The sequence below is a fragment of the Silurus meridionalis genome, chromosome 24 (genome assembly GCF_014805685.1).
Source record: "Silurus meridionalis isolate SWU-2019-XX chromosome 24, ASM1480568v1, whole genome shotgun sequence".
Taxonomy (NCBI): domain Eukaryota; kingdom Metazoa; phylum Chordata; class Actinopteri; order Siluriformes; family Siluridae; genus Silurus; species Silurus meridionalis.
In genome coordinates this window covers 6,858,082-6,869,128 of record NC_060907.1, presented here as the reverse complement: position 1 = coordinate 6,869,128, position 11,047 = coordinate 6,858,082, and the positions used below count along the sequence as shown (strand labels likewise).

The following is an 11,047-nucleotide window of genomic DNA, read 5'->3' as shown; positions in this document are numbered from 1 at the left end:
TGTGGACTTACTACCAAAAAACCTTGCTATATTGGTAACATCCCATTCCACATTTAGTTCCAATTTCTTGTTATTTTCCTGTTAATTTTCTGGGAAGATGTTCCACTATATTTTTGCTCATTCAGCCACAAGAGTGTTAAAGTTACTGATGTGGGTAAAAAGGTGAGGAGACCTGAGATGCAGTCAGCGTTCACATTCATCCCAAAGGTGTTCAATAGGTTTGGTGCTTTATAGCAGAAGATCTTCAACTCCAACCCATGGAAAGCACATCTTCATTGCTTCATTGCTTCATCCTAATGGCTTTGTGCACAGGGGCATCGTCATGCTGGAACAGGTTTGGGCCTCCTAGCACAAGTGCAGGGAAAATTCAATATTACTGCATTCAAAGACATACAGTTGTGTGTCTCCAAATTTGGCAAAGAACCACATATAGCTAGAAAAATCAGTTTCAATATCTTATAATTATATAAAGTGTAAGTATTTAGTAAATTTTTTTCACATACAGTAAATTTCATCACATATGTGTATGATATAGAGGAGCAGAAATCGAGCTTTGATAATTCGTATATAAAATAACTTCTTGAAACTGACTATTTTTTCCATTCAGTCAGTTCTGAACTGCAAACACCAGTGACTGCTTTAACACGTCAATGTTTGCAGGTGATCATTAAATAAGAGAGAGTTCACAGCTAGGTGTAAGGTGTTATACTCTTTTAATGTGCTCCAGAGTCTTCAGAAGCTTATTTGCCTCTGTAGTGCTCAGTTTAGTCTCGCACACCTAGTCATGGTTTATCCCTTACTTGTCCAAAAAGGTATCGTGTTCTCCGAAGATATCATATACTGCCCTATTGTACATGGTGTAGTTTTACTTTTCTTTTTTAAGCTTAACCAATTCAATGTTTGATCATTTCCATTAATTTTAGACAACAATTTCCAGAGCAACTTACAGTTAAGGGCCTTGCTCAAGGGCCCCAAAGTGCCAGCCTGGTGGTGCTGGGATTTGAACTCATGATCTTCTGGTCCAAAGACTGATGCGTTAATAATTGACCTACCACCACCTCCAATCCTTTATTTTTTTAACTCTAGGTGTTGACCAATTAGTAAACAGCTGTTGAGCAGAAGATTTTTTTAATTTGTTTCTTACATCATTTCTCTGAATAATGCACTGGAGTAGTTTTTTAGTGTTTGGTTGCCAGGGACAGGATTTTAGTGCAGCTGTGCCGACTATGAAGGATAAACTTTTTAAATGACATGAACCTTGGAGAATTTATTTTCTTGCACTTGTGTGGGTGTTTGAGATTATGAATGCTGCACTCTGGAAGACCTGACTTATTATAAGGTGATTTCTTTATTTCCTTTAGGTTTGCTATAAAAGTGTGTGTGTGTGTGTCAGGGTGTGTGTGGGTGGGTGGTAAGTTGAGTGTGTTATGTGTTAAGCTAATCTGCATTCTAGATGTCAGGTTAGATGAGTAACAGCAGCTTTACAGCGGATTATGTTTGACTGTGCCTCAGAGACAAAGACAAGTAAACAAGGTATTTCAGTGTGTGTGTGTGTGTGTGTGTGTGTGTGTGTGTGTGTGTGTGTGTGTGTGTGTGGTGGGGGTTAAAGACAGTGAGAGAAAATTTGAAAGTGACTGGCAGGACATGACGTGACAATAGTACCATACTCATGCTTGCCCTTCTTTCTGTATATGTGACTGTGTGTGTGTGTGTGTGTGTGTGTGTGTGTGTGTATGTATGAGAGAGAGAGAGAGAGAGAGAGAGAGAGAGAGAGAGGAAGCATAAAATCCACTCCACACTTCATGCCAAACAATTTGAATGTTTGTTGATGCCGCATCCTGGCACTCGTCGAAAACCCAACTATTTATACAGACAAAGAAAAAAAGAAAAACAATTTATGCAAATCGACATGAAGCTCAAAGTAAACTTGTGATTTAAGTAAAACAGACACTTTAACATCAAATCATTTCTCTTTATGTGAACATGAACTAATCAATCTTTGGAATTAACTTTGCAATGAAAAGACATGTTTAATGCTGTAAACATAAAAACAGACTTTGAATGCTGGATAAAGGCTTTTTATTTGATCACTATTTAAATATTATTGGTAAGAATTTTGTTATGTGTGTAATATATATATATATATATATATATATATATATATATATATATATATTCTCAATTTACAGTTGGGTGTTCTGGTGTTGGAGTCAGAGCTCTACAGCACATCACTCAAGATCTTCTGATACATTTTCATCTTGGAACAGGTTTGGGTCTCCTACTTTAAGTGAAGCCAATATTTAATGCACTACATCCAAAGACGCCCTATACAATCGTGTTTCTCCAACTTTGTGGCAACAGTTTGGGGAATAACCACATATGAAAAGTCGGTGTCCTAACTCTTTTGCCAATATCATGCACATTCAGCATGTGTCCAAGCATTCAACTGGTGTCTTGTATTTATCTACAGGATGTAATTTTGGCTGATAAATGTTGGTAAAACCTATTTTTTTTTTAAAGAAGAAAAAAACATGCATAACAAGTAAATTGGTCATTTTCGTATGTTAATGAAATTCCATCCTGGTCAGTGCATCTGTTCTCCCATCTTGCCTCTATTTTTGAAAAGGTCCACATTTTCATGCTTAGAGCCTAAAAATAATCAGCTCGGCATACAAGCCTTTCCATAAATGAAGGCATAAATTAAAGTTGGTTGAATTTAATGTATGACCTTCCAACTCCTCATCTGGTCCTTGACGGGTTCGAAAACCGGAGTCTAGTTTTAAGCTGGAGGAAGTGCATGCCCCTGTTCTCATTCAAATACAGTACGCAGATCTCTTCTCTTTTCCTCTGTCAGACTATCCTTGGCCTACCTAAATGAGGCTCGGAAAAGTGTGATAAATGAACTCGCGGCTGCTCGGCAGGAACAAGTTGTGACTGGCATGAGCCAAAGGCGGGAGGATAGTAATGGTGTAGAAACTTCTTTGGAAGGTCGCAGAGAAACCCATCTCTTCTCTTGTCAAATCGCATTTAACTGGCGTAAAAAATTGCATCGGAAATCGTCCGACTCTATATTTAGAGTCCCACTTTCTCACGGACCCCGCGTTCCGATATTCGCTTCCGTTTGGTCGACAGCTCGCTTGCGTGGCGTGATTGATGGCCGACGCCACGCCTTCGAGGCCACCTGGCTAACCTGCATCGTCTGTATTCATCCATGTCAATCCACTCCTGTGCACTCTTCCTTTTAGTCCGCGGCCTGGCATCAATTCGGCCTCAAGGACACGAGAATATCGCCGGGGGCTCAGGACGTTCCTGCCCCACCACAGCTGCACAATAACCCAAACTTGAAGTGACAAATTGACTCTGAGGGGGTAATGAGTCAACTGTGGCCTGACTGGAGTCAAGGAAACTCGACGGGTTCCAGGAATAACATTAGCATGAACTTCATTTTCGAAAAAACAGTGACTGGTGGAAGGTCACATGAGTAACTCTGATTTTTGTGTCTATATTTGTATTACATTTTGTGAAAGCTCTGAGATGATGAGTATTATTCAATTATTATACATCATTATCACTAAAGCAGCAAACGGACTACATGCTAAACTCCATTTAGCCAGTTAACTGACTGAGCATAGACACTAAATGTAGTACATTCGTATCTCATAATGCTTACTTAATGCTTCATTATCAACCTTTTTATTTGTGAGCCAATAGAAAACAAGAGGCTGGAAATGACTTATTGGTCAGTGGATGATCTTATACTTGGTAGTTATATGTTGTACACTTGATGAAAGTGTGATGAAATGAAGATCAGGTTGACTTTTATTAATATAATTAAACAACAAAAAACTAAACAAAATGGAGCACAAATATGGCGCATGAATCGACATCTTTTCTGCTGATTCACAGGACCCCGAAACCTTTACTAGCTAGGGCCTGATAATGCTATGCATCTTTCACAATGCCTTTGAATCGAAGTGCCTTAGTGTTATCTTAAAAAAAAAAATTATATATATATATATATATATATATATATATATATATATATATATATATATATATATAAATAAACGGCATATGCCAGGGTTTTTGTGATCAAATCCACTTCACCCACTGCCTCTACATTTTTAGCGTTTTTTTTTTTCTTCTCCTCAGCAATGTTGGAATGACTGCCAATAGGAAATCCCATTATCCATTATTACCCCAGTGTTAAACTTCACTGCTGACAAGAACACTGTCTAATCTCTGGCACAGTAACGGTGTAAAGAGACGAGCTTGTACTTTACACCATGTTGTGTCTGAATAAAACGGAACACCTTCTTAAAAAAAAAACCTACAGACCTCTTGCTCTAATTCTCTCTATGCCGGTTTCTTTGAAATAAAAAAAATACCATATTGTAATACCAGTTAACTTATTAAGAATATTGAAAATTGCTAATTTCTGTATTTGCATTATGTATATATATCGTTCGCGTGAAATTGTGTTTTCTTACTTTATTTTTAATGATCCCATCCTTCATAATGTCTTTGAGATTTGAGATTTACAGTACATGCCTTGCAAGATGCTAATAATTCTAAATGTTACGACTATTAATAGATTAGCGATAAACTAACCAGTCTGCTCCCTTTAACCCCAAAAATACACTGGGGAAATTGGCCTAATACTTAATACTTAATATAGTATGTTGAATAAAATAGTTCTATCTAGATTAAACATGAAGATCACAAGGATAACAATTTCCTGTTTCTTGCAGACAACCTGCCTCCAGAGACAAAACTGATCTGGTGTGATGTGGCAAGAAGACAAAAATCACAGCATGTATGGTTACCCATTAAAGTACAAGCACTAGAGTTGCACTAATGATGCTATTTCAGTGTGTATAAGTAATAATTCTTACGAGGTGGTATTTAAGTTTTGAAACTCGCTCAATTTACAAGTACTTTATTTATCCACGTTTACACACTATCACCTTTAAAATATTCCCCTTGAGCAGCAAAACATCGCTTCCAGAGTTACTACCACTTCTGGAAAGTCTTCTGGATGTCTTCTTTTCGAATTGTGTCAAGCACCTTCTGCTATTTGCACTGGATCTCCACAAAAATATCAAAAAGGCGACCTTTGAGCTTCAACTTCATCTTCGGGAAGTGCGCAGGAGCCGAATCTGGTGAACGGGGTGGGTTGCGGACGTGAGATCATGTGGTTTGTTCTCCAATGATCATCATGCACAAGTTTTGACTTTTGACACTTTCAGGGGTGGAGCCCGTCGAAGGTCTTCCTGATCTTATATTGTCTTTCAGTGATACTCTTCAGTTATCGAAGCACGCCTTTCAAAACACCTCAAACGGATCGATGCAGCATGTCAATATTTTCAGTTTTACACAGAAATTCACATGCAGATTTCAAACCTTTTACGTTTAGGGTCAAAGTTTAGCAGAATAAGCAGCCATTTTAAACCAAGTGACCACCACACTAATACAGTAGAATAGTGTCTTGATGTTGATTGATGATGATTGATGATGATGATGTGCTGCTTTTGCTATATTGGAAATCTTTATTGGAATTATCACAGGGATAAGCCTGTAACAGAATAACACTTAAAAATGTAACCTAGATTAGGAATATTGGTTGTGTTTGATAAGGTTTTAATTTACATGCAATTTCCAAAGACGAAAATATGAAATTTGAACTAGTTCCAGAATCTTGGTGTCCCTCATTGTGGATGATCAACAATAGACTGGGTAAGAGCTATTTACTTTGTCGCTAGCAATGTCTGTTGTCTGTAAACTAAGAGAGAGAAAGAGTCAGATATTTTGTATTAAAATGTAAAGAAGGTAAAGTTCCCCCAAAATGAAAACATCTTGATAAAATAGATCATTTGAAAAATTTACTTGAAAATAGTAATAATAAAGAAACAAAATCCTACAACTGGCATTATGAGCATCGTGGTTTTAATGATTACCGCAGTACTTTTTGGTACCAGTCCACAGTGAGAATGAATATTAGGTAATCAAGTGTTAATATGTGCTGCAGGTCTATATCTAAATTGCTTACTTGACCTCAATTATATATATTTATTTTTTTTCTTGAGAAAATGTCCCCAAGTCTAATAAAGCCAAACAACTCCCTACTCCCACACTGATGTAGTTTTTTTTTAGACACTAATTCAATCATTCCTTGGAGATTTTGCCCAATAAAATGCTGGATTTACATCATCCACTTCAGTACCGTAATAAAGATCTCACCCCCTTAGAGACAAAGTAAAGAGACGTGTCTTTGCAAATCATTACAAAGCTCTTCTGACTGATCACCTTTATCCTACAATGAAACAGGCTCTCTTCCCTCATGACTAGAGCTTACTGAATAGTTTGTTGAAGATAATATTTGGGCACATCATAAGCTAGGACCTTAAGTCACCACATCTAGACCCGATGGGAGATTTCGGGTGAAATGTTCAACAGAGTCAACCCATATCATCGTCAGTATCTTTGCAATAACAGTCTTCGTTGCACCAATAAACTACTTTAGATTGAGAGACTCTCGATAAGCATTGAGAATGCTCTGGGAGCTTGTCGTAGCTTGAATAGCTTACTGAAACTCGCTAAAAGTTTGTCTAAGAGGGATTTGGAATAATGAGTTACCCTTAACAAACACTTATTGAGTTGATCTCATTTAGAATAAACAATAATAAATCTGCAAATCTTTGGTTTCAAGTGCTTAGAATTGTGGAAGGAAACAAACACTTCTTTTCATTGGAAAATAATCAACGACACCATGCAGAGTTACCTGTTACCATTTCTAATCTGCTTTCTATTATCATTAAAACTCAAATCTTTTGGAAATACCAGTTTGTTAGGGGCTGGGGATAGAAAGCAGGGTCAGCCATGATCCAGTGCTCCTGGATTAACGGGTAAAGAGGGTTAAGAGCCTTTCTCAGGGGCCCAACAGAGGCAGCTTGGCAGTGCTATGGCGTGAACCACCAACCTTCTAATTAGTAACACAGAATCATAACTATTATGCTACCCCATCCCGAAAAACAGTGTTCATCATGCTAATTTATGCCTGTGGAAGCTTGTTGCAGCTTTAAAACCTGACTAAAGCCCAGATCTAATGATTGTACACTTGCCGCACCATTAGCCATTTTTTTAGCTGATTTTGTATGTCGAAACAGTGGCGGAGCTTGTCGGCGAGAAAGAGAAGTCCGATTGGCTATTCAGCTTAGCGAATGAGCAAATGAGTAAACGGAAGGCCAAAAAAAAAAAACTGATTAAAAAGGGAACGCACATACACTTGTCATTATTCCCATTTGTTTTTGCAACTTAGCAGATTTGAGTGGGGGAAAAACCTACAGGAATTCATTAGTAATTAATAAGGCAAGTGTAAATGCTGCTTGCTTCATATATTCAGTTTTTGTGCTTCCATTTTCCAGTTTGGATGCTGAATACAGGCTGCTGCCACCTGCTGGTATGGGAGAGTTATGTCTTTTCACGCAAGCACAAGAACGTACACTCTTGTTGGCAGTCGGCTGTAGTCTGTCCAGTTGTAGAGCAACTTTTTTTTTTGCCCTGACAGTCATTTTTTTCTCAGAGCTAGTTCATTGGCATTGGTTTCATGTGTCTCTACTTTTACACACTTTGTTTGGTTTAACTTGTCTGTACTTCCAGTAAATAATCTGTGTGGTGTATTATTCAAATATTTCATTGTTAGCACTTTTTCCACAAGGTTTTCTTTAACTAGGTTTCTTTCTTTTCTATTGATGGACAATAAAAAAAAATCTGTTCATGTTTGCCTGTTTGTTCTGCTTGTACCTGAATAAAGTCTAATGTTAGACAGTCTCTCTCTTTCTTGCCTCGTTCTATTTGTTTAGTAAAAATGCAGCAGTAATTAAATTCAGCACAATGACACACACAGGGGAGACGCGAGATACGGTGCAGTCACAGTCAGACGAATCCCTTTATGAGCGGTTTGTTGACTGTTAACTTTGTACTGAAGTTGTGCTTGAGAAAACAAGATACCCCCCCAAAATAAATAAATAAATAAATAAAAATCTCATAGTCATCCCTGAATAATTTAAAGTGTGAGGAAACACAAATTAACATTTGAGTCACAGGGGGTCTGTTCCTTCCAGACGCGACTGCTGGGAGGTATTCAATTCACCCTCAATGAATAAACAACCATTTTCTCACAGAAGAAACGCATCCGATCTGCAGACTTTAACACTTACTGTGCCCTCACAAATTTGACTGTACAATAAGCTTGCATCTTTTTCTTTGTGCACCTGAGCAGGGAAAAAATCCTAAATGTTATGCATCAGGAACTGTGTCTCATTTCCCTTCTGTTTGTCAGATTAAATTGGCCACTTTTACTGAAATGAAATACATGTTAATTGGGCTTTGAATTCACCAGGCTGAGTGTTTATATCTGTCTGAGAGGGGATTTGGAAAGATGAGGTACTTTTAACAAACACATATAATGGTTCAATGCATAGATCTAATTCAGAATAAACAATAATAAATCTGGTCTAAAAGTATTTTAAATAAAAAAGAAAGAAAATGAATGCATTTGGTTGCAAGTGATTATAATTGTGTATGGAAAAAAAATAAATTGTGGTGTGCTTTTCTAAAAAAAAATTAACAAAACAACAACAACAAAAAAATTACTTTGGTTGACCTCTAGTCTTTATTACTCATATCTCATATGGGAGGTGGTAGCTTAGTGGTACTCATAACCTTTGGATCCAAACACACCAAGCTGCCACTTCTGGGCCCCTGAGCAAGGTCCTTAACCCCATAGCTGCTCAAATGCCATAAATGTAAATCTCTGGCAAATGGTAGAATAGTGGTTAAGGCATTGGACTTCTGATTGTGAGTTCAAATCTCAGCACCACCAAGCAGACACTGATGGGTCGTGAGCAAAGCCCTTAAACCTCAACTACTAAACTGGATAGATTATTTGACTGTAAGTAATGTGATAATATTCCCCCACCAGTGTCAAGAAAATACAGAGAAGCTGCAAAGCTCATACTTCCTGTAAGGGTGTAGGACTCAAATCCAACCTTGGCCCTTGATTTGCTTCTGTCTGAATTCATAATCTCATCACAGCTTTACATATGTATAATAGAAAGCCATGTCACTGGAAACACTTAAATGGTAAACATCACCTGAAATTACACACATTTAAAATAATTTCTCTGGCATACTAGTTATCATGACTATAGAAACCTCACAGTCCCATATTACTAGTATAACACCATTTGACCAATCAGGATCGAGCATTCGACACCGCTGTCGTATACATTCAAGTAATTCTCGGTGGGATTTGCCCTGACAAGCCCATTTAAAAAAAACTAAAACAAAAAAACCCTTCAACCTATCAGGTTTCATCAGATACTCACTGTTCCCGTGACATGAAGAATTGTATTTGGGGTAAGAATATGGTTTGGTGTGATGTGATGTATGATCATGAAAAAGTCTCGCCCCTTGCCTGTCTAACAGCACTGATGGATTGACACTGGGACAGAGATAAGGGCAGGAGACGTCCTGTGTGTGCTGTCTCTTTTGTGGAGCTTTCATTTTCCATGTCATTAAGGGTGAAATGAGCTCCCAGTTACTTCGCCTTATGCACTCACACACACACACACACACATATATATATATATATATATATATATATATATATATATATATATATATATATATATATATATATATATATATATATATATATATATATGTGTGTGTACCAGACTGTGTGTGTGTGTGTGTGTGTGTATATATATATATATATATATATATATATATATATATATATATATATATATATATATACACACACACACACACACAGTCTGGTGCCTAGGGTAGACATTGGATTACAGATTTATGTGACTTCTAAGTTCCTATTTTTAACCACTTACAATCATAGTGCAGCAAAGTAATCATCTGTGACATATTACCTTGCTGTGAGTGATCCTTAGTCATACTTAAAAATGGACAAAACGATTTCTTGGGTAATAACACTCCAAGCTTGAAACAGAAAGGGTATAACAGTCACCTTTGCAAGCACAGATTTAAAAGCATTACTTACTTACAGGTGTACAGCATTACTAATATATAGTTATTATTTTAGTATATACAGTGGGCAAGTAGAAGCACTTTGTAATTCAAGTCCACACTGCTAACAAATGGTCCATTCTCAGACCGGTCTAACATTATAACCGTGTGTGCAGTCATGTAGGTGGTATAAATAATAAATGTCACTTTGTCATCAGCAAAGTGCCTATAGAATACACCATGATCATTCTCGGACACCAATTCTACCGTCTGATCGGTCAGCATCATTCCGGCAGTTATTACTGTGACGCCTTCATTGTGCTTAGTTGATTTTTCCATGATTGCCTTGCTCATCTTGGTCTCTAAGGGACGCGTAATGTATTGGCGGGTTTTTCAAGGTTGTTCTCGAATGCTCATAGACCGTAATTTAATACAGTCTACTATATAAGGGCGAAACACCTTGCGGCACACCACACACGCTTTCAATGATAACGAGATCAAAGTTATGACAAAACTCCTTAAAGACCTTATTATATTTTCTCCAACTTTCTTTCTTTCTTTCGTTCTTTTTTTTTTTCAACTAGCCAAAGTATAACCTGCATTTTTCACCGGCTCAGTAAAATCTAGTGGCTATGAACAAAAAATCATTAAATTCCATATACAAGAAATAATAATAAAAAAAGAAAAACAACCACCAAAACAAAGTCATTTATTTAGAATGCTTTTCTAACTTTTATGAGGTTATTTCTAGTGTTGGACAGTAACAAAGTAAATCAGAACAGTCAGTCATCACTTCATCCATATATGCTACACACACTATTGTTGTTATATATTGTACGTATTGTAAGTAATGCACGTATCTTATGTAATGCACAATACTGCTATTTACACTACCATGCACTCTCACACTTTATGTACATTACTGATCTGTCATATACTGTGATATTGTGTTTTATTAATACTTGTGTTGTCTATACAGTCTGTTTTGTCTTTTATAGTA

At 37.1% G+C, this 11,047-nt stretch overlaps 1 long non-coding RNA gene across 1 annotated transcript; it reads left to right on the top strand.

The window, feature by feature from the left end:
* Positions 1-1,476: 1,476 nt before the first annotated feature.
* On the top strand, positions 1,477-5,115 carry LOC124378191. The gene is made up of 3 exons (XR_006924172.1): positions 1,477-1,533; positions 2,190-2,267; positions 4,752-5,115. It is a non-coding gene; the product is annotated as an uncharacterized LOC124378191 (long non-coding RNA).
* Positions 5,116-11,047: the final 5,932 nt, after the last annotated feature.